A 22359-nucleotide genomic window follows, 5' to 3' on the forward strand; every position below is an offset into this window, starting at 1 on the left:
AATAAATAAACAAACATGACTATCAGCCTGCAGTCATTAGGATAGTTATCCTAAAAGATGATTTTGTCCGTCTAATCATGTAGCTATTACTAGTCCGACAGCATGAAGTCAGCATCGGTCGGGCACCCCTCCTCCTCCTTTAGCTCACGCCAGCGAGCGAACGCTGGACCAATATTGATCCTCGTCCGGCCTTTGATTTTATCACTCTCCCTTTTTCTCTTCCTTGTCTCCTCCAACAAAACCTTTGCCTCCTTCGGTTTAGTTGCTGCTTCGGCCGTGACAACAACATACAGACGCTATACCAGCCGGCAAACAAATGCTATCTGGGCTCTCACGTCCGAATTTGAGGAAGTGGGGGAAGTGAGGTATGCCGTAAAGCAGTCGAATTTTGTAGTTCTTTTTGTGCTCGGGTTACTACCCGAACCCCGAAGCTCCGTAGTGCCAGTAAAAGCGACACAGACCCCGTCAGGCTATGGCAGACGTGTCATTCAACCTATTGTAAGTCGATGTACCATCACAAGGGTCTTGGAAATATATTATGAAGGTTGAAAAACTACTTGGTGTTGCTTTAATTTTTATCCATTAAATCATTAAAAAACTGCAAAAGTCAATGGGACCGTTATCAAATATTGTTGTGGACTTTAGTCTAAACAGAGACTTCTGATTAATATCCTGCTTTTCGGGAGAAAATGACCCCAGTAATTATTCAGTAGCTTATAATTTAAATAACATAATAAGATTATTTTTGGCCCTATGAGAAAAAAATATATTTACACAAAATGTGCTTAGTTTTCAAGTCACAATGTAAAAAAATGGTCTCAAACATATATATTTATTTATTTTATTTTGAAAAATCACATGAACATGTTCCATGAATATGAATATTAGTATTCTTTAAGTACATCTCTCACTACCTTAATGTGTTCAGGCCATTTACTTTTGATTTTTTTGTACTTCTTGTTATTCATAATAAATAAATAAATAATACTGTATTTTCAGTAAAGCTGCTTTGAAACCATATGCATTGTGAAAAGAGCTATACAAATAAATGTGAACTGAAATTGAATTACTTTAAAACGATTCCTCAGCAGCATAAAGTTGCAATTCAACAAATACCACTTTTACATAAAAACCTTAATTGTTTATATATTTTTTGCATTTAGAGTTGAATGAGATCCTCTTTTGGATCCTAAAAATAAGCCTTTCTGTTTCTGAGCTTGTTGAGCTCTACATGCGTAAAAATAACCAGAGGAAAGAAAATCGCATAATGAGAACTTGCATAATGAGAAAATCGCATAATGAGAAAATCGCATAATGAGAGATGAGACTAAACAGAAAGGAAATGGAGAAAAAAAAATATCCCAAAAGTCAATGATCTCAATAGGAACGTCAAACACTTCAATTCCTGATGAAATGCATAAGTGATCTCCTGAGCTATGAGGGAGCGCCACTGAGCGCTTTCCCCTCGGTAAAACTGGTTTGAATAATGATATACGCAATAGCAATAACACCACAAAAACACGTCATATTTTTAAAATATGTTAAACGCATTAAACAATGTAAATCTAGCATTATGGGTTCTTTCGACGAATCCACAAAAGCGTCAGGAATTCAGGCCCGTCTGGAGCTGGTGTGTGTGTGTGTGCCTCCATTTTATGTTAATGAAGCAGTAATGCGTCCATTCTGTGGCAATAACTCACGCATGTCAGATCTCTCCTCTCTCCTTCTCTCCCTCTCTCTCTCTCTCTCTCCTCTCTCTCTCTCTCCTCCTCTCCCTCTCTCTCTCTCTCTCTCTCTCTCGCTCTCTCATCATCATCCTGAAGCTTCACACACCTGAGATCTGCCCCTACATGAGGCGCGCTTGTGTGTTTGTGTGTGTGTGAGAGAGACAGAGAGTGTGTGTATGTGTGAGAATGTGTGTGTGTGTATGTGTGAGAGTGTGAGTGCAAGTGTATGTGTGTGTGAGTGCGTCTGTGAATGTGTGTGAGTGCGTGTGTGAGCGTGAGTGTGTGTGTGAGAGTATGTGAATGTGTGAGAGTATGTGAGTGTATGAGTGTGTGTGTGTGTGTGTGTGTGTGTGTGTGTGAGTGAGTGAGTGAGTGAGTGAGTGAGTGAGTGTGTGTGTGTGTGTGTGTGTGTGTGTGTGTGGTGAATGTGTGTGAGTGTATGCAATTGTGTGCGAGTGTGTGTAAGTGTGTGTGAGTGTATGTGAGTGTGTGCGTGTGTGTGAGTGCGTGCGTGCGTGCGTGCGTGTGTGTGAGTGAGTGAGTGAGTGTGTGTGTGTGTGTGTGTGGTGAATGTGTGTGAGTGTATGCAATTGTGTGTGAGTGTGTGTGTGAGTGTATGCGAGTGTGTGCGCGCAAGCACATGAGTGTGTGTGTGTTCCTCGCAGTTTCTGGCTGTTTATTTGGCGTGTCGCTACTTTCTTCACCTCTAAGCGGAGCTGGAATTTACTTAGATGATTATCAGTCTCCTTTCCACTAGGACACGACCCGTGTGCACTGCAAAAAATGCTCTTCCTCAGTATTTTTGTCTCGTTTACCTGTACAAATATCTAAACATGTTTTCTTAAATCATGATAAATTTACTTGAGAATCAAAATAAAATAAGATATAAATTATTTCTGAATAAAACTATCAAATTGAGTGAAAACACTGAGTGTATGTCAAGTCAAGTCACCATCATTTATATAGCGCTTTTAACAATATAGACTGTTTCAAAGCAGCTTTACAGAGATAACAGGAAGTTAAAGTAACAGAGATTGTATGTGTGGGAAAGCAAGAACCAGACGTTTTGACTCCAAATACATCTTAAAGAAAATCTGAGTGGGACTTGCTTGGGCAAAACCTGTCGTCATGGTGCTAGGATGTTGTGGATGGTTGCCAGGATGTTACTATGTGGTTACTAAGGAGGTCTGGAAGGTTGCTAGGTGGTTTCTTACTAGTCAAACTGTGGGATTTATTAGCAGTGCTGATGAGACCAAAGACACTAGATGTCAGTGTTGGGTTTGAGCTCTTCAACTCATTTACACCTCCTGTTCAACACAAACTCAAAACGATTGATTATACTTAGTGGTGGTTGCTAAGTCAAGCATACTTATCTGATCATACTTAGTGTAAGTGATGTGAACAAACATCTAAAAAAGTGAGTGATTTGATGTGCAAGGTGCTTTATAAACAAACAAATAAATAAACAAGAACAACACACAACAACAGAGAACATCTCATAAGCCTCAGAGAAAATACTAAAAACCATGTGGAACACCATAGCAACACCCTAGCAACCACACAGCAAACTAAAACAGAACACCTTAGAAAGTGAACACCATGGAAAACCACCTATAACATCCTAGCAACCACATATGCTAAAACACTTAAAACACCATGACAACCACACAGAACACAATAGCAACACCCTAGAAACCACACAGAAATGTACAAAAAGCACATAAAACACCTTAGAAAGTACAGAACTACACCCTGGAAACCATCAAGAAACACCATAACAACTGCAGTAACACCCTAGCAACCACATATAAATATGCTAAAAACACCTAAACAACATAGGAACCGCAAAACACCATGGCAACCACATAGAAGACCAAAGCAACACCCTAGAAACCACACATCAATGTACAAAAAGCACATAAAACACCTAAGGAAGAGCAGAACAACACCCTGGAAACCACTTAGAACACCCTTGGCACCACATTATCAACACCATAGCAACCACAAAGGATTATGTTAATATACAAAAACAAACAAACGTAGGAACCGCAGAACACACAATAAACCCACCCTAGCAACCCTAGCAACCACATAGTAATGTACTAAAAACACATAGAACACTTTAGGAAGTGCGAAACAACACCCTAACAACTACATAGCAACACCATAGCAACCACATAGTAAAGTATTCAAAACATAGAACACCTTAGGAAGAGCAGGAAACCAACCTGGAAACCACATAAGCACCCTAGCAACCATGTTGCAACACCGTAAGATACAACCTTATGATTATTAGTCTGGATCTTTAAACATCCACCCATCTGTGAAATCTCTGATGTATCATCTTTGTTTATAGTGTCCTATAGGAGATCAGTCCAGGGGGCTGATCAGTCCATTTGACTTTTTAATGGATGGACAGAGATGTACGTGTGTGTGTGTGTGTGTGTGTGTGTGTGTGTGTGTGTGTGTGTGTGTGTGTGTGTGTGTGTGTGTGTGTGTGAGAGAGAGATTGATCACATTGTGGGAGATTCCTACAGAATGCCTGGAATCTAATCTCACACAGGACTGGAGAATATTATTGGCTTGACCTTCCACTGTCTGTCTCTCACATTAACACACACATGACTAGGTGTCATGTTAGTATTGTGGTATGCAAACCTTAAAATGCTAATACAATGGTAATGGTATTGCGAGATATGAAATGAATCAAATCTTAGTCACATATATATATATATAAATAAAAATAAAACACATACCGCGCTAAATTTCATGTCAGTGGTACTAAATACATTTGGTTCAGAAGTGAGATTTAAAAAAATTACTAAAAACACCTTGTAACACCTTATAAAGTGCTAAACAACACCCAGGGAATCACCTAGAACACCGTAGCAACACCTTAGAATGTTAGAATGTGATAAACCATTCAAAACACCTTAGGAACTGCAGAAACCCCCTGACAACCACCTAGAACACCATAACAACACATTAGAAACCACATAGCAATGTGCTAAAAACACTCAAAACACATTGGTAACTGCAGAAAACCCTGTCAACCATATTCGATACTAAAGCAACACCATAGCAACCACATAGCAGTAGGTTAAAAACACTTAGAACATCTTATAATAAGTTAGAACACCCTAGCAACACCTTAGGAACCACACACACTGCAATGTACTAAAACACTCAAAACACTGTAGGAACTGCAGAAACTCCAGACAACCCCCTAGCAACACCCAAACAACCCCATAGAAATACGTTAAAAACACTTAGAAGTGGAAACAACTTAGAACACCTTAGCAACACCTTAGAAACTACATAGCAATGAAATAAAACACTCAAAACACCTTAGGAATTGCAGAAACCCCTGACAACCACATAGGACACCACCATAGCTACACCCTACCAACCACATAGCAATAGGTTAAAAACAAACTAAGAAGAAGAAACCACTTAGAACACCTTAGAAAAACAATCAAAACACCTTAGGAACTGCAGAAACCCCCCAACAACCATTTAGGATACCATAGCAACACCCTAGCTACCACACAGTAATGTACTAAAACACAAAGCGCATTTTAGGAAGTGCATCGCGACACCCAGGGAACTATCTTGAAAAAAATAAAAATAACAACAATAAACAGTAATAATATACAACAATAATAATAATAATAATAATAATAAATGAAAAATATTTAAAAAATTATATAGGTTTAAATTGTTATCTGTCAATCAATTATCATATTGGCTTAAAAAACTGCCAAAAAAGCTTAACAGAAAAAGTAAGTCAGACATGCCGATGAGAATTTTCATGATCCTTTATGGTATCACCACATCCACGTCTCCTTATGAGTATATTTTCCTCTTCGCATCATCCTATTTCCTCCTCGTGTCTCAAACCTCTAAAAATCCTCCCCCAACATCTCTCCGTTCCTCCCTCCCAAATCCTTATCGAGCAAATTAACGCATCAGTCAAAGCTGACGTGATTATCAGGACGGGTTATCACCCCCTGTCGGCCTGCATTTGGGCTGTTTGCAGCTCCACAGGGCAAAAGCTCATTCACAAGAAGGTAAAGTGCTATTCCTCTTAGACAGCCACATGAACACTGCTAGCCATTCCCATTTCAAATGGATCCTGTGCAAAAAATAATAATATGAAATTTACATTTAGTTTTTGCTTTTAAATGTGGTTTGAAATTCAATACATGCCATCTGACCTACATCTAAATATTCGTACTTGTAATTTCTGTAGCACTGAACAAGTTTATAAACCTTCACCATTGCCAAACAGATACAGTAAAACCGTAATATTGTGAAATATTATTACAATTAAAAATGTTCTATGTGAATATACAGTATGTTCAAATGTAATTTATTCCTGTGATCAAAGCTGAATTTTCAGCATCATTACTCCAGTCTTCAGTGTCACATGATCCTTCAGAAATCACTCTAATATGATGATTTGATGCTTAATAAACATTTATGATTATTATTATCAATGTTTAAAACAATCGTGCCGCTTCATATTATCGTGGAAACATACACTACCATTCAAAAGTTTGAGCTTAATAAGAAATGAATACTTTTATTCAGTAAGGATGCATTACATTAATTAAAAGTGACAGTATAGGGTTTTAAATTGTTACAAAAAATGATATTATATAAGTAAATGCATAATAATAAGAAATGTTTCTTGAGCAGTAAATATAAAAATTATTTCTGAAAGATCTTGTGACACTGAAGACTGGATTAATGATGCTGAAAATCCAGCTTTGCCATCAGAGGAATAAAGTAAAATGTACAATATATTAAAAAGAGTTATTTCAAATTGTAATAATATATATAATTATTTTTATATTTAATAATAAAGTGTTTTTACTGTTTTTGATCAAATAAATGAAGCCTTGGTGATCATGTATTATTTGCTTTAATTATAAGCTTAAAACTCACTTATTTACAGTGGCTTTTAAGAACGAATGACTTCTTTATTTTTGTGTATCTTATTTTATAGATTGTCCTCGGTTTTCTCATATGTATTGATTATAATGCTCTGTACAGCACTTTGGTCAAACATGGGTTGTTTTTAAATGTGCTTTAAAAATAGCTTTAAAAATATGAATGAATGAATGAATGCATGAATGTCCACAATAACACAAGAAACAAACACGTTAAGTATAATGATCAACTGGACAGTGCTCTATGCATTTTCAAAATCATGCAAGCCAAATATGCTTTACAAAACCAGTTCCAGGACACCTGCTGATTGGCTAGTGTTTCCAGCGGTCCCGGACTCTATAAAGACGTTTCTGGGTGCAGTGGCAGCGACTCGTCACGCAGGAAACCGTGATTACGCTCTGGTTTGTGGAATAGCAATTATGTGAACAGTGGCCTGTAATCTGTGGGATTTCCATGATACAATGTGTGTGTGTGTGTGTGTGGGGGGGGGGGGGGGACGACAAGAGATGGAAACACTCTCGCTTTTCCTTCTGCTTGGGTAAAGCAGTGGTCCGTGACACATTAGAGAGCTTCATATTTCCTGTGGCAGTTTCCAGAACGGTGGCAGTGACAAATCATATTTGCATACAGACCCCAGTTAGTTCACAGACACACAGTAGATCAACCAGAAAACCTTTACAGTTTTCAAATACCAATGTTCTAGAACCGTGTGCTGCAGACACACAATGTGACAAACTCGAGATGGTGATTCAGTGCCGTTATTGTTCCGGAAGACTAAAACTATTAAAGTCCGCGTGAACCGGAAGTTGCAACCGACTTTATCTCAGTGTTGTGACGTATTTCCGAGAGAAACGGAATACTAAATGAGGAAAAATAGTGGGCGTGGCTTTTTTTCAACTAGCACCTGATTGGATCTAGAAAAGTAGGTGTTTCATTCAGCCTGTCTACTGTCAGTTGGAGGGGCGTGGTTACGGATGTTAAGCAGACACCAAAACCGTCAAACCTACGTCATCAGGGAAGGTCCTCCAATGCAGAGCGGAGGGCATTTTCAGATTTTGATTAAAGATTACGAAGCCAAAAAAATATTTTGTGTGGATTGACTTGCATGGATGAATTGTTCACCACAAAACGATCAATTTAGGCAAACAAAGTAAATATGGTCAATTTTTATATCGTGTGGACTTTAAAAAACATTTTATGGAACTGAAATAAAAAAATAAAAAATAATATTACATTTAAAAAAAATTAACTCTCCTGGTAACTTACTGAAACAAATAAACTAAATAATAAACCACCTAGAACACCATAGAAACCCCCTAGAAACTACACGATAATGTACTAAAATACATAGAACACTTTAGGAAGTGCAAAACAACATCCTGGTAACCACCTAGACTAGAGCACCATGGAAACACCCTAGCAACTACACAACAATGCATAGAACACTTTAGGAAGGGCAGAACAACATCCTGGTAACCACCTAGAGCACCATAGAAACACCCTAGCAACTACACAACAATGTACTACAATACATAGAACACTTTAGGAAGTGCAGAACAACATCCTGGTGGTAACCACATAGAACACCATGGAAACCCCCTAGCAACTACACAACAATGTACTAAAAATATAAAGAACACTTTAGGAAGAGCAAAACAACATCCTGGTAACCACCTAGACTAGAGCACCATGGAAACACCCTAGCAACTACACAACAATGTACTACAATACATAGAACACTTTAGGAAGTGCAGAACAACATCCTGGTAACCACATAGAACACCATGGAAACCCCCTAGCAACTACACAACAATGTACTCAAAATATAAAGAACACTTTAGGAAGAGCAAAACAACATCCTGGTAACCACCTAGACTAGAGCACCATGGAAACACCCTAGCAACTACACAACAATGTACTACAATACATAGAACACTTTAGGAAGTGCAGAACAACATCCTGGTAACTACCTAGAGCACCATGGAAACACCCTAGCAACTACACAACAATGTACAAAAATACATAGAATACTTTAGGAAGTGCAAAACAACTTCCTGGCAACCACATAGAACACCATAGAAACACCCTAGCAACTACACAACAATGTACTACAATACATAGAACACTAGGAAGTGCAGAACAACATCCTGTGGTAACCACCTAGAGCACCATGGAAACACCCTAGTAACTACACAACAATGTACTAAAAACACATAGGACACCTTAGGAATGGGAGAACACCACCATAGAAACCACAACACTCTGGCAACCACCTATGATACAATAGAAACACCCTAGCAACCATATAGTAATGTACTAAAAATGCACAGAAAACTTTAGGACATGCAAAACTATCTAGAACACCCTATCAACTGCATAGCAACACCATAAAACTGAAATAAAGTTGAATTAAAGCTATATATAAAGATTTGAAATTAATAACAATTAAAATGGCAACAGCACATAACAAAGTGACCCAGAAAGATGATTTTCTGTCAGTCTGCACCTTTGAAAACGCGTTCCCACAGTTCTAATGGAGATCTGATAGATGTTGTCTTTGACTAGAGTAAAGTTCATCTCGACTCTTTGACCCTCCCCAGACACCGTATTCATCCACACAGGCCACATTGAGCCCGTTGCCGAGGTGAGCTGGACTCTCTGGCAGGACTTCAAACTTGGCATAACAAACTGCCATTGTAACTTCCTGTCTTTAATCTGGGAGATCAATGCATGTGTCTTTCTTAATCAAAACTCCCACAGCGCACACACACACGCGGCAGTCGTTTTGATCTCAGGCTCTTTTCAATGGGCTGTTTGATATGGGATAATATCTAACCTGAGCGAGGTGACTTGTGTAATTAAGGTGCGCACCTGTGCATGCCAGAGCCGCCAGTGCCGCCAGTCCCGATTCAGTCCCAAATCAGTCATGGAACACTAGAAAAAAATAGATGATTACAAACATAAACCATTTCTCACTCTAAATTAAAGACTAAATCAAATCAAATATATATTTTTACTAGTGGTGTCAAAATATAGTGCTGAAAAATGTATGCACTTCTTGATGGAAATAATATCACTGCATTTATTTTCATCAAGAGGAGCATCAATGTTTTATGGAAGCTTGTTTCCACCACAGAATAAAACATTTTAAAAGATAATTGCGACTTTTTATCTCACAATTGCAAATTTACATCTCTTTATTTCTCAGCATTGCGTGTTATAAGTCAGAATTGCGTGTTTTGAGAAATAAACTGGCAATTCTGAATTTTTTTCTCACAATTGTGATACAAGCTCGCAATTGCAAGTTATAAAGTCAAATTTTAAATACTTTTTTCCTCAGAATTCTTTAGATCTCACAATTCTGACTTTATAACACGCAATTGTTACTTTATATCATGCAACTCTGACTTAATATATTTATATGCGCGTTATAAAGTCAGAATTGCAAAATATAAACATGCAATTCTGAGAAAAAAAGTTTTTATATACATAAAAAAAAAAAGACTATATTATGCAATTCTGATGTAAACTCGCAAGTGTGAGAAAAAAAAGTCAAAATTGTGAGATAAAAAGTTGCAATTAACTTTTTTTTATTATTATTCTGTGGCGGAAACAAGCTTCCATAATTTTTGCTCCAGATCTAGTATTGTCAATGTAAGAGAAATACAGCACTCTGTGTTTTGTTTCTGTACTTTTAAAATGATCATATTTTAATGACGGCATATTTATTGAAAAAAAAAAAAAAAATTATTGATCAAAATGGATCGAAAATAGGGCAAACTTAGCTAAAGTGACTGTTTTGAAAAAGTACACGATTAAAAACGTAATTTTAGCTTATATCATTAACGTGTGTCTGTGGGGGTAAAAGTGTCCGAGTGTGAGGAAGAGTGTTTACGTCAGGCTCTGCTCGAGAGATGCTGGGCTCTTGTGTTTGGTTTGCCGTGTGTAAACCTGCTTGTGTTCGAGGATCTTAACTCCACCGGTGCCGGTCAAGCCTGTGGATTTACAGACCGGCTGTTGATGCGAAACGACTGGACTTTTCACATGCGGAGGAACTATATCTGAGACACAGTCTGTTACTGTTATAACGGACGACACATATTTATTAACCAACTTGAGGTTTCCAGGTTTTGCCTATTTTATGTATGTATTTTTATTTATTTTATTTTATGTAATGCTGTGGATGTGTGCTGGATGAATCATATCAAGCACGAGGAAAAACAACACACTTTGAGTGTTAAATAAGAGTACAATTTACCATTGCTGGATCCAAAATCACATACTTTAGGCCAAAAACAGTGTGTGACAAAAGAAGTATGTCTGAATTCAATGAAAGAGTAGGAAAAAGTAAACGGATGTCACTTCATCTTCATTGTGATTTAAAGGGATAGCTCATTATTGTTTAGAGGGGAACAGAAGCTGGTTTGAAGGTGAAAATTATATATATATATATACATACTGTGTATTTACAGAGCCAATTTGACATAATTAAATAACAAAAGTGTGTGAAATGGATTTCTTATACAGTAGCTGATTGCAGTTGCAGATTTCACTGTAATATTACATTATAATGTTGTTTTTCACTAGTTAAGATATGTAAGTGTTATGCAGACTTGTTTGTTATCGTTATGCTTGCTTTTATTGTACCGTTTCTAATTGTTTACAACCTTTTTACAAACATTGCCATTTGAGTTGGCTTAGATGCAAACTTTTGCACTTGTTTTATAATTCATTGACCTTGTTTCTACCATATCCCCCTCTGTAATGTGCTATTTCTCACACAATTCATCTTTTTACTGAAAACACTCCGCTGTCAAATTGAAGTGGTGTGGAGCGAGTCTTCATTCTCGCTACTGCTTCTCACTTATCCATTTAGCAGCGCGGCTAATCACAGCATAATGACTGAACGAGCGCTGTGACTCAGCAGGAAACGGCCAATGTGTTTAACATCCCAGTGGCTTCATGACTCACGGCTTTACTTGGCAAACGCACTCGCGTAGCTCAACCGTGCGCTAACTCAACGCACCACAGGAGCTTTCCCACAGACGGCAGGTGAACTGCCATTTAATGAGGAATTTCTTCACGTTTTCCAGTCTTTTAGAGGAATGTTTCACTTGGACATTTCTTTTCCATGCGTTTTCTGCGCGTCAGGCTTTTCAGAACATTGAGTGTTTGATTTTAGCATTGCCGAATTCCAGAAATTCCAGCTTTGTTGACGATCCAATTCTTTGCTGACTTAAGATTTGTTTTCAGCAGATTCTGCCTTAATACCCATGAAGTGTTTGTTTGTATAAGGAAGATATTTGCTTTTAAAGAAATAGTTTTTTAAGGACTACAACAAACGGCTGGTAGAGACTACACGACATTCCTCCCGGGTTAGTGACATCAAAACCTAGAATTTATATAGACCCCGCCCCCAGAACACGATTTATAGATTATCACGACAGAATATGCTAATCAATGACTAGAAGATAAACACATAAACTGCATAAATTCATCAACTAACCATTCAGAAATGTCCTGTTGCTTCTACATGTTGTCACTTCTTCTTGAGTCTCTCCATCTTTCTGACTCCGGTTTGAACATAAACGGCTAAAAGTTTTTGAAATTTTCAGTGCATGTGTGTGTGTGTGCAAGCTCTTGAAGCTCCGCCCCCTGTGCCAGGAGCAGCAGCTCATTTGCATTTAAAGGGACAGACACAAAACGGTGTGTTTTAGCTCACCCTCAAAAAGTGACAACTTTAACATGCTATATAAAAATATATGTGGTGTATACACATACACACTCTGGGCACATCAAAGACTTATTTTACATCTTGTGAAAATGGCATTATACCACCCCTTTAAATGTGTTTGTCTGACATTTTTTTAAATGTTACTACTCGTTTCGGAATGTTTAGAGAACCTTCAAAAGTAACATTCCCATAATGTTTGCAAAATAGAATGTTCCTTTAATGTTCAAAAAAACGCTATAAAACATTTAACTTAAACGTTCTTAGAACATAGTTTTGTTCAAAGCGAGGGGAGGTCAAGCCGCAATGCATGCTGGGTACTGGATGGACAAGCGCTGCTGGAGAAATGTCACCGGTTCTGTCAATCAGTTAATGTTTATGCTAAATTGGTTCTTGTAATAAATTATTTACTTTTAAACAAGGACCTCAAACAAGACCTCACTTTCAATGCAACGGAATGGTGCAGTGTTGTTATTGTAAACTAAAACCATTAAAAATGGTTTCGGTAATAGAAATAAAGCTAAAATAAAATATTATATGAAAACTTAACAACAACAATTAGAAATGTTGCTTTTTGCAACTAACTGAAATACTGTAAATGTAAGTACTAAAGCTGAAATAAAAATAAAAGCTAAACAGAAATATATATACGCATAACAAAGTTACTAAAACACTGAATATATCAAATTAAAAGCGAATTCAAAATATTAATAAATACTATAATAGTACATAAATAGTATTGAAATAACACTGATTTGGTGTCTAACATAAAATATGCACACTGACGCAAAACAAACTGAGCAACACTTTTGTAAATTATTCTGATGCGAACAATGAAATGCATACATAGAGTAATATTAATCATTACATATGCATTCGCTAGCTAAAGTGATGATTTCAGATCGTTGCATTAAAATGACTTAATGAGGATGCAACCAGAAATGTAGGATAATAATATACAGTAATGGCCCAAATCACATGTGATCTCATGCATTTTTGCTATTTATATTCATGCAAACCGAACCAGCAGGGTCCTCATTGTTGTAATTCTTTTGGTGTAATTCTTTTTTTGGGTATTTTGATTTATTTTTACTTTCCTAGGTTGAGAAGTAACCTAGGTGGTAGTCTGGTTTTTTTTATGATTAGCCAAAGGTTACACATGCAACAAGTTACAAGACGTAAACAAAATCTGAATTGGTTGACGGTGTAAATGGCTCATGCAACACATTCATTCAATTCAAGACGTGTGAATGAAGATGACTGTGCATTGGGAGCCATTTTAGACCTTTTGGAGATGTTCATCACATGCCTCCATTCATTACTTTACAACAAAGAAGGCCCGGTGACGGATGGCAGCGTTTAAAAGGTTTTGGACAGACTGTGTACACTTCATCGAGGGGTTAAATGTGTGCGAGGACGTGCCGTCTAGACAAAGGGCTTCCTTTAGCTACAGTGAACGAGATGAACTATACACCTGCATCTATAGGTGAGCTATATTCAAAATGGTCTCCATCGGCATCCTCAAGAACAATGTATAATGCAAATAATAAAATGACATAATAACATAAAAAGTCATAATTGCGAGATATAAACATGCAATTCTGAGAAAAAAAAAAGTCAGAATTTCAAGTATATTTCTCGGAACTGCGAGTTTATATCTCATAATTCTGACTTTATAACACAATTGCGACTTTATATCACGCAATTCTGACTTTATTACACATAATTGTGAGTTTATATCTCCCAATTCTGACATCCTTTCTCAGAATTATGTGATATAAACTTGCAATTGCGAAAAATATACTTGAAATTCTGACTTTTTTTCTGAGAATTGCATGTTTATATCTCGCAATTATGACTTTATAATACGCATGGGAGATATAAAGTCAGAATTGCATGATATAAAGTCAAAATTGCATGATATAAACTCACAATTTTGAGTTATAAAGTCTAATTCTAAGGGAAAATCTATTTTTTTTACCTCAGAATAGTTTATATCTCACAATTCTGACTTTATAACACGCAATAGTGACTTTATATCATGCAATTCTGACTTTATAACACAATTGCGACTTTATATCATGCAATTCTGAGATAAAAATTCAGAATTGTGAGATAAAAAGTCGCAATTACCTTTTTTATTTTGCATGTGGCGGAAACAAGCTTCCATATTATTATATCCTTGCTGCATAAAAGTATTTTTTTCTTTTTTTTTTAACACTTTCATGTCAAATGTAGCATATTTATACAGCTCACATAATAGTTTTTTAAACACAATCTACCTGGCTCATCACTTGCGAAAGTCCCAAAATGAAATTGTTTGCATTAATACCTGTGATTTGCATGCTCTTGCTTGTTTGGGAAAGGTATCGTGTTCACATTCAATTCAGTGCAATATGAAAATGCGGTTTGCTGAGTTTTTTGATGCATGTTTGGGTCTGACACAAATAATATGAGATTGTGAGCTTGGGCTTGCCGCTGATGTTTGTCCTGGCAGAAGCGGAGGATGTTTTTCCTCTCTTTCCACTCCCTGCCAGACTCACACGACACATTTCAGATCTGTTTGTTGTTCTGAGGCCTCGTGCCATGTACGTTTTACGATGTTTAGGAAATTATTATTTTATTTTTTCTGACTTTGCGGCCTGCTGCATGAGCTTTTTTTGCATGATAAAATATTTTTCTTTCGCTCTGTCTGTTTGAAACGTATAATTAGCAATTAAGCCGATGCCGTTTTCTTGGCAAGCCTTCTGACTCGCGATATTTCCCCCTCCCAGAAACGATCCTGGTGCGCTTTTGATGACCTGCAGTTTTTGTTCTCAGAAGAAAAGCAAATATAGGATATTGATCTACTACACAAAACGACAGCGCTCTTATTGCCTTTTCTCAAATAAATCACAAATGCAAACGCAACAACCTCAGGGAGCGCCTGTAAATCACGCTCACGAAAGATTCATTTCTCGCTCTGTAAATGTGGTTTAAAGCTCAGTGACCTCTGACCCCTGCGTGGCGTGCCGTGAGAAAAGCGTCCTGCGGTCTGTCATGGGAATCCTTTGTCGTGGTTCGGTCTGCATGGCGGGACACAGATGTTTTGTTTTTATTGCGGACGACGAGGAGTTCAGGAACTTCACCTTTTGCCAACATTTAATTAGAAAAACAAGCGTGCTTTGAGAACGCTCGGCTGCCGTTAGGATAAACGCAGGAACGTTTCAGTTCGCATGCCATATTTACTCATCACGATGCCTAAATTACATTTCTTAGATCATTGCCAGATTTGAAATGAAAATGTCATTGTTTACACACCTTGACGTCGTCGTTTCAATCCTGTGAGACTTTCTTCGGACTTCTGTGATCTGTGAAGGCATGAAATTAAGCCTGATTATTCACTTTTAAATGAAAAAAAGTGTGTTAAGAAACAATCATAAAAGCTTTTATTTCATTGATATTATATTATCTGCAAGTACCGTTTTTTAAAATGTGCTTTTAAGATTTAAAGTACACTAAAAGCACACATTAAATACAATTAAGTGCATTTCTGTGTTTCAATGAACTGATCAAGCTCTTAAATCCGTCCTGCTGTGACTCATTTGCAGCTTTACGTTGTGTTTATATAGAGTGTGATTTCCTCCTGCAAAGACTGACGCTGTTCATTGTGTTTTCCTCTTTGAGGTTTGTCCGGCCGTCCTGATTCTGTGTCTCTGGTGTTTGAGAAGTTCATTTTGTTCTGCTTATGTATGTAGGGTGAAGCCCCGGGTCAGGAGTGGGTAATATTTAACCAGTGGAAGAATTCAGGGTGGTGGAAGCGTTTGGTGAACATTTTGTACTCACACTTGAACAAAAGCACACACACACACACACACACACACACACACACACACACACACACACACGCACACATACGCGCGCGCACACACACACTCTCTCTCTCTCTCTCTCACACACTCACTCTGACACACACACTCTCTGACATACACACTCTGACGCACACACACTCTGGGACACACACACACACACTCTGACACACACACACTTTTTTCGTCAGGGGCTATTTTCATAGATTGTGTCTCATACATGCACATACTGATCTGAAGCCACTTGTTAGTAAGTTTGATTAAAATATTAAATTTAATAATGTGGAATTATACATTTGAAATGTAAGAATTAATAATAATGAATAAGTATAATGATATTTCATTATTATAATATTACATATTTTAAATGTTCAAAATTCTAAATAAAATAAATAAATAATAATAATCCAGATTGTCAATGGGGTCTCAGACTTCTGCATCCGGTGCTGGTGTATCAGGAACAGTGGCGTGTCTGCACAGGGTTCATTTCTGAATGCAAAGGGAGGCGGTCAGGAATGCAAGGGAGTTGAACATTGATAGAAGATGAATTGATATTCATAAAGCATAATGTCTGAGGTAATACTCAAAGGTGTGAACACAGTTACGGAGAGAGCCGTGTGTGTGTGTGTGTGTGTGTGTGTGTGTGTGTGTGTGTGTCATACGGGACGCTTTGAGCTGCCAGCACAGATTATAACACTCACTCCTCATAATAGTTCTCTTGGGGGTCAAAGGTCACTTTGCTCACTTTCAGATTTCTGAGTGTATCAAGAGATGGGCTGAATTTGAAGCATATAAACAATGTTAATGTAATGCATTTATATTCATTTATGCATTAACGTATCCAAAGAAGAATACTTTTATTATTTATTCATATTTTTAATTAGCTATTTTTTTATTTTCAGTTTTCATTTTAATCTTAGTTTAAATTTTAGTAATTTTGTTATGATGCTTTTTACATTTGTATTCATTTTTTGCTTTTAAAAATTTTGCTACTTAGCTTAGCATTTTTATTTCAGTTTCACTAATTTTAGTACTTCAACTTATTTAATACTTAAGATTTAAGTTTTTTTTTATTAATGTATTGGAATATCAGAATAATCAGCATTGAGAGTACAGGCATGTAAATAAAGTAAATAAATAAATGGATGACTACATAAATAAATAAACAAAATACATAAATAAATATTTAAAAAGTATATTTAAAATATGTTTAAAAATATATATACAACAGTGGTTAATCTCATAATTAAAATACAGTAGAATTTAAGTATACATCATAAACTTGTAATCAATGCAATCTATGAACTAAATCAGATTTACATTTTTCATCTAATATTTGTAATGATTTTTCTATTATTTTTTAACATTTTAATTTGCAATATCAACAGCGGTCATGTGACAGCGGTACCGTTTCAAATTTGTATCGTTGCATATCGCATACTTTAAAACTAATAATATTTCAAGATTATTCAAATCGAATTCCATTCCAAACAGAGCCAAGAAAAATCTCATTCAGACACAAAACATAATATATTAATATATTAATATTAAAAGGAACAAAATGTTCCAGGACTAGATATTTTGTGTAAACATGCCTTATCTGTGCATCCAAATTGCTTCATTCAATTTTATTGGCAATTGGCCTCAAAAGATTAGCATTAATTAATTTATTATTATTATTAAATTTTTTTGTGCAGTTCCACCCCAGTGTTTTATTTCTATAAAACGGCAATTAAACACCTTTGTTTTGAATTGTAGGTCCCAGGTTATTAGTGTAACGTTTGCTCAGGGCTTTAGACGATAAACTGATAACCTGAAACAAACGCTGGGCTAGCGCTGAGCTTTCGTCTGGACGTCAGCCTGTGTTTGGGTTGAAACCATCCCGGCCCTCCAATTCATGAAATGCCTTTGGTTTTATTGTTTGCTCCAAAAAGCAGATCCATCTTGATTATGTTAGTTTACATTTGAAAGGCTGGTTTTAATGTTTGAAGACGAGTCTTCACGGTTTCAGCGGTGGACGTGACGGCCCGTCGGCTGTTATTGGAAACAGCCGGGAAAATGTTGTGTCAGATTACCTAATTGAAAGCATCCACTACATTTGTCTGCGAGAAGGTGACGTGCTTTAACACTGGCCGAAACTCAGCCTGGCAGATGTTTGTTTGCACATGTGAATCTGATGAATGAAAACGCTGGGATTTAGGAAGCGAGAAAGTTGTGATTTTTAGAGAGAAGTATTTCACACACATTCATTTCTGTGAATGTCTCTGAGCATAAATGAAGAGAACTGTGAGGAGTTCACAACAACCGTCAAACTAGCATTTTTTTTCATCGACAAATTCATTTTATCTTAATATTTTGGTTTCTTTAAGCAACACGAGAAAATAATGAAAGTAAAGTAAAAAAATAATTATTATTTTATGCCAAAAATCATTAGGATATTAAGTAAAGATCATGTTCCATGAAGATATTTAGTAAATTTCCTACTGTAAATATATAAAAATGTTATTTTTGTGAGTGAATGCAGCACAATCGTGAACATAAATGCACAACTTTAAAGGAGATTTTCTCAATGTTTCCATTTTTTTGCACCCTCAGATCCCAGATTTTCAATAGTTGTGTCTCGGCCAAATATTGTCCTATCCTAATAAACCACACATCAATGGAAAGCTTATTTATTCAACTTTCATGTGATGTAAAAATCTAAAGTTAAAAAATTTGACCCATGTGACTGGTTTGGTGGTCCAGGGTCATATATAAAACCTTCCTACATTGGACACAATTTCCAGCAAAAATGACCAAATCTCAATACGTTGCGGTCATATTTAATCACTCATAACGCAATACACAATTTTGGACATATAGCATAGCCCACTCTTAAGGCCTGTTCACACCAATGATGATAACTGTAACTATAACATTACTCAAACTGCGATGCAAAATGTTGTTCATCTGCCCACTCGTTGAAAACTATAACGATAATTATGTTAGCATCCACACCAATGCACAATACCGTTCTGTTTATTATAAGCGTGCGCTACAGTTTTGTCGCTCTTTAAACTCTTTAAAGCAGGATTGATTCTGATTGGCTGTTGATGTTTTTATCGTTCATCAGCTGGAAAAAAAGTGATTCCAAGAATGTATGTCGTTCTTCTGTGCAATTATTGTTGTAGTTGTGATGTGGAATCAGAATTAGAACGACATCTTTATCATTTTCAGGTTTAAATGGGCCTTTACCGTTAGTTAACCTTTATTTTACTTTATTTAACTTTAATCCCAGGTAACAAAAATATGTTCTAAGAACATTTTGACAAAGTTCCAATTTGGAATGTTCTCTGAGCATTTAAAATGTTTTAAGAATGTTTCAAAACGAACATTCCATTTGATCATATTGCAAACATTACGCGATTACGGGAACGTTACTTTTGTTTTGAACGTTTGAATGTTTAAAAAACTGTTTTATGCTAGCGTTTTGAGAACATTATTAAAGACCAGATAAATTTGAAGAAATATTCTATTAACGTAACTGAGAACGTTTGTTTAAAAGTTTCCAGAGCGTTCCCTCTCAAAAACAAGTGGCAAACTAACATTTGGCCAAACGTGTCTTGCAAAAAACATGAAAACCTGCAATATTTCATTCATCCTTAATGACATTCCTGCTGGGTCACTCAACATCGTCAGGGATTTCTATTTCTGTCCTATATTGAAGTTTCATGAGCGATTTGTACGTGATTCTTGGCGGAAATGTGTCTGCCGATGACGCATTTTTCAGGATGCGAGGAAGGAAAACGTGCCAAAGCCGGTTGTAGATGATGCATGACGGGTTCAAACAGTGGGTGTCCTCATCTCTTCAGACTTCATCCCTCAAGCAGCAGGGGATACAAAACACATCGAATTAATCCGACTCGTAAAAACGGGTCGCCTGAAAGGGTTTTGTGGGGACTGTTGTCTAAAAAGCTTTTTCACAGTGAAAACACGCTGATTACGTTATTGTTGAGTGGCTTTTGATTCCCACACGAGGACCTAATGCTTCCCCGAGGAGACCTCCATTAACCGGCACAGCGGGGATTAAACCTCCACCTCATCAGAGTCTCGGACCCTCAGCGAATCACGGGGAACGCTGGTCCGGCTCTCCAGCGCTTTTGACCGTTGCGCCTCTTTCTAGTGGCTGAATGCGGGGTTCACAGTTTGTTGTTCCAAAACAATGCGCAGGGGTTGGATGAATGAAGAGTCTTGCGTTTTTTTCGGCGTTGTTTTCCCCCTCCTTCTCTTCTTCTGCTCCAAGGGAACGTAATTAGAGTGGGGAATTGGACGGGAGGAGGCTTGGGATGGGGGTTGAGAATGAGAAGGCTATTATCCCGCTGTTAGACGTGAATGGAGAGACCCACTCAGATGGCACAAAAGGGACGAAGCTGAGAGGAGCCCTTGCTAAAAAATGAGACCCGGCTCCACCGGAGCTTCAGTTCGGGAACAGATGCGACGACAAGTTTCTCTAAAAACGCTCTGCCAGGCAGCGTTAATGTTTCGTGGAGAATGTTAAGATAAAGAAATGCCATTTTACCTGAATGGTGCAACTAAAAGTCCATGCAAAATTTAACCTCATGAAGAAATATCTGTAATTTTTTACCCTAAATTCAAGAAAAAAGACTAAAAGAAAGATTTTTCTTTTTCTTTTTTTGCATTGTGAGATTATTTTCATGACATCAAAATCATAAAAACGTAAAATTCTCACTGTAATGCAAAAGAATCTTTCTCATTGGTGTAATGTGGAAAATATTACTATAAAGCAAAGCCAAATCTCATTCTTGTTACCATAATGAGGAAATAAATGTCATTGTTCAAATGTCAAAATCTCATCAAAACTATCAAATATTAAGCAAAAGACAAAAAAAAAAAACTTGTTCTCATTACTATAATACAGGAAAGCAACACCTAAAAAAACACAAAAAAAAAACACGTAATACTGTCATAATACCGTTGTATTATTCAACAATAATCTGTTACACAAACAACGCAACCTCGCAAGAAAATGTAAAGATTTTAAGAGGTGGCAATTTTGTATGAACTAAAAAAAATTCTAAGTAAAAATGAAGGACACACACCACTGAACATTACCACTGAGGCGTAAGACGATGGTACAAAAATGTACGAAATTTATATTATACATGTTAAGTCGACTTGGATCACAGCGGTTATAGCGACTACAGCCGGTCTGGACATCAAATGCAATCTCCTTAGGAACAAAAATCCTACTTCTAAATGTTATCGTCATCCCCACAGCCATCTACTGTATGAGAATGAGCCCTGGAAATCATCTGGAAATCCTCAGCAAGCATCACCAAACGTCTTTCAACTACGTCTTCGGCAAATACTCCGGGTCTCTCATACAAGTCAGCAACGTGGAAATACACAGAAGAACTGATTCCTGGAAGCGATAAATAATTCTTTATTATAATTTTTTTAAGGCCAGACAAGTAGTTTGTTGTGGGTTGGTTTGTAAAGAAGGACTACGCGCCTGCACACATATATGTTCAAACGCGCATACCTATAGACTAAACACGTGATGCATGTGCACGCAGTCGGCGTTACCGCGGGTTTGCGCAAAGATACCGTTTTTTCCGGACTATAAGTCAAACTTTTTTTCATAGTTTGACTGGTCCTGTGACGTATAGTCGGGTGCGACTTATATATCAAAATTACTTCATACTGACTGAGATGAACCAAGAGAAAGCATTACCGTCTACAGCCGCCAGAGGGCGCTCTAGTTGGCGGAGTTGTTCAGAAGCGACACCGAGGAAGAACTCAATGGATTCAGTGTTGTGGAGTGAGATCGAGAGCTTGGTGAACTTGCTGACCGGTAACTTGTTGGACTTGCTGGCTTATGTTAGTTTAGCCTATTCAGCTTCCGGTATATGTTCTTTATGCTATTGTGTCGCTGAATAACTGTTAATGTGTTACGCTAACACAGCGGACACCTATTCAGCCTGTTGTTCTGTGTCCTATTGTGGAGCTAAAGGAATAACCTGTCCAGATTAAATGTCTGTTCTTGGTCTTGGATTTTGTTAAAGGGCACCTATTATGGAATTTTGAAATTTACCTT

The 22359-nt window shown here is 37.1% G+C and overlaps 1 long non-coding RNA gene across 1 annotated transcript in view; it reads right to left on the reverse strand.

The window, feature by feature from the left end:
* The window catches only part of LOC306993877, a 48875-nt gene that overhangs the window by 8135 nt on the left and 18381 nt on the right, over positions 1–22359 (reverse strand). Inside the window, exons 2-3 of the long non-coding RNA XR_013796557.1 lie at positions 15715–15764; positions 9555–9617 (exon numbers count right to left, since the gene is read on the reverse strand). This is a non-coding gene — a long non-coding RNA (uncharacterized lncRNA). The remainder of the gene's footprint in view (positions 1–9554; positions 9618–15714; positions 15765–22359) is intronic.

Source organism: Phoxinus phoxinus (assembly GCF_949152265.1).
Source record: "Phoxinus phoxinus genome assembly, chromosome: 25".
Classification (NCBI taxonomy): Eukaryota; Metazoa; Chordata; class Actinopteri; order Cypriniformes; family Leuciscidae; genus Phoxinus; species Phoxinus phoxinus.